This window comes from Lupinus angustifolius, chromosome LG17 (assembly GCF_001865875.1).
Source record: "Lupinus angustifolius cultivar Tanjil chromosome LG17, LupAngTanjil_v1.0, whole genome shotgun sequence".
NCBI lineage: Eukaryota > Viridiplantae > Streptophyta > Magnoliopsida > Fabales > Fabaceae > Lupinus > Lupinus angustifolius.
In genome coordinates this window covers 15,287,748-15,291,149 of record NC_032025.1, presented here as the reverse complement: position 1 = coordinate 15,291,149, position 3,402 = coordinate 15,287,748, and positions in this window count along the sequence as shown.

Sequence of the window (3,402 nt, the reverse complement as noted above, 5' to 3'; positions counted from 1 at the left end):
GACGAGGATGAGGATGAGGATAAGGATGTGGATTAGTATGAGGATTAGGATGAGGATGAGGGTGAGGATAAGGATGAGCATGAGGATGAGGATGAGGATGAGGATGAGGATGAGGATGAGGATGAGGATGAGGATGAGGATGAGGATTAGGATTAGGAAGGGGATGGGGATGGGGATTTGCATGAGGTTGAGGATGAGGATGAGGATTTGGATGAGGATGAGGCTGAGGATTAGGATAATGATGAGGATTAGTATGAGGATGAGGATGAGGATGAGGATGAGCATGAGGATGAGGGAGAGGATAAGGAAGAGGATGAGCAAGAGGATCAGGATGAGGATGAGGATTAAGATTAGTGTTAGGATTAGGGTAAGGATAAGGATGAGGATTAGGATGAGGATGAGGATGACGATGAGGATGAGGAACAGGATGAGAATGAGGATGACGATGAGGATTACGAGCAGGATTAGATTTAGGATTAGGATGCGGATGAGGATTGACATTAGGTTGAGAATGAAGATGAGGATGAGCATGAGGACGAAGATGAGGATGAGGATGAGTATGAGGATGAGGATGAGGATGAATATGAGGATGAGGATTAGGATGGGGATGAGGATGAGGACTGGGATGAGGATTAGGATTAGGAAGGGGGTTAGGATGAGGATTAGGATTAGGATTAGGATGAGGATTAGGATTAGGGTTAGGATGAGGATAAGGATGAGGATTAGTATGAGGATGAGCATGAGGATGAGGATGAGCATGAGGATTAGCATGAGAAGTAGGATGAGGATTAAGATTAGGATTAGGATTAGGATTAGGATGAGGATTAATATTAGGATTAGGATTAGGATTAGGATTAGGATTAGGATTAGGGTTAGGGTTAGGATTAGGATTAGGATGAGGATGAGGATGAGGAATTGCATGAGCATGAGGATGAGGATGAGGATGTGGATTAGGATTAGGATTAGGATTAGGGTTAGGATTAGAATTAGGATGAGGCTCAGCATGATGATGAGGATGACGGCGAGGATAAGGATCTGGATTAGTATGAGGATGAGGATGAGAGGAGGGCGAGGATGAGAATGAGGATAATGATTATAATTAGGGTTAGGATAAAGATGAGGATTAGGATGACGATGAGGATGAGCGTGAGGATGAGGATGGGGATAGGGATTTGGATGAGGTTCAGGATGAGGATGAGGATGAGGCTAAGGATGAGGTTGAGATGGAGGTTAGGATGAGACGGATAAGGATGAGCATTAGGATGAGGATGAGGAGGAGGATTAGCATGAGGATTAAGATTAGGATTAGGATTAGGATTAGGATTAGGATTAGGGATAGGATTAGGGTTAGAATTAGGATGAGGATGAGGATGAGAATTAGCATGAGGATGAGGATGAGTATTAGGATTAGGATTAGGATTAGGATTTGGATTTGGATTAAGATTAGGATTAGGGTTAGGATTAGGATTAAGATTAGGATTAGGACGAGGTTGAACACGAGGATGAGGATGAGGATAAGGATGTGGATAAGTATGAGGATTAGGATAAGGATGAGGGTCAGGATGAGGATGAGCATGAGGATGAGGATGAGGTGTAGGATGAGAATGAGAGTGAGGATGAGGGTGAGGATGAGGATGAGGATGAGGATGAGGATGAGGATGAGGATGAGGATGAGGATGAGGATGAGGATGAGCATGAGGATGAGGGTGAGGATTACGAGCAGTATTAGGATTAGGATTAGGATGCGGATGAGGATTGACATTAGGATGAGGATGAGGATGAGGATGAGCATGAGGATGAAGATGAGGATGAGGATGAGTATGAGGATTAGGATGAGTAGCAGGATGAGGATGAGGATGAATATGAGGATGAGGATGAGGATGGGGATGAGGATGAGGACTGGGATTAGGATTAGGATTAGGAAGGGGATGGGGAATGGGATTTGGACGAAGTTGAGGTTGAGGATGAGGATTTGGATGAGGATGAGGTTGAGATGGAGGATTAGGAAGAGAAGTAGGATGAGGATTAAGATTAGGATTAGGATTAGGATTAGGATGAGGATTAATATTAGGATTAGGATTAGGATTAGGATTAGGATTAGGTTTAGGATTAGGATTAGGATGAGATGAGGATGAGGAATTGCATGAGCATGAGGATGAGGATGAGGATGAGGATGTGGATTACGATTAGGATTAGGATTAGGGTTAGGATTAAGATTAAGATTAGGATTAGGATGAGGATGAGCATGATGATGAGGATGACGGCGAGGATAAGGATCTGGATTAGTACGAGGATGAGGATGAGGATGAGGATGAGAGGAGGGTGAGGATGAGGATGAGGATAATGATTAAGATTAGGGTTAGGATAAAGATGAGGATTAGGATGACGATGAGGATGAGCGTGAGGATGAGGATGGGGATAGGGATTTGGATGAGGTTGAGGATGAGCATGAGGATGAGGATTTGGATGAGGATGAGGTTAAGGATGAGGTTGAGATAGAGGTTAGGATGAGAAGTAGATTAGGATTAGGATTTGGATTTGGATTAAGATTAGGATTAGGATGAGGATGAGGATGGGGACGTGGATGAGCATGACGATTATGATTAGGATTAGAATTAGGATTAGGATGAGGATGAGGATGAGGACGTGCATGAGCATGAGGATTAGGATTACAATTAGGATTAGGATTAGGACGAGGATGAGAATGAGGATGAGGATCAGGATGAAGATGAGGATGAGGATTAGGATTAGGATTTGGATTAGGATGAGGATGAGGATGATGATGAGGATGAGGATGAGGATGAGGATGAGGATGAGGATGAGGATGAGGATGAGGATTAGAATGATGATTAGGATTAAGATTAGGGTTAGGATTAGGATTAGGATGAAGATGAGGATCAGGATGAGGATTACGATGAGGATGAGGATGAGGATAAGCATGAGGATGAGGATGAGGATGAGGATTAGGATTAGGATTAGGATTAGCATTAGGATTAGGATGAGGATGAGGATGAGGATGAGGGTGAGGGTGAGGATAAGGATGAGGATGAGGATGGGGATCAAGATCAGGATTAGGATTAAGATTATGATTAGGATTAGGATTAGGATTAGGATGAGGATGAGGATGAGGATGAGGATGAGAATGAGGATGAGGATGAGGATTAGGATGAGGATGAGGATTAGGATACGGATGAGGATGAGGATTAGGATTTGGATTAGGATTAGGATGAGGATGAGGATGAGGATTAGGATTCGGATTAGTATTAGGATTTGGATTTGGATTAAGATTAGGATTAGGATTAAGATTAGGATGAGGATGAGGATGAGGACGAGGATGAGCATGAGGATTAGGATTAGGATTAGGATTAGGATTAGGATTAGGATTAGGATTAGGATTAGGAT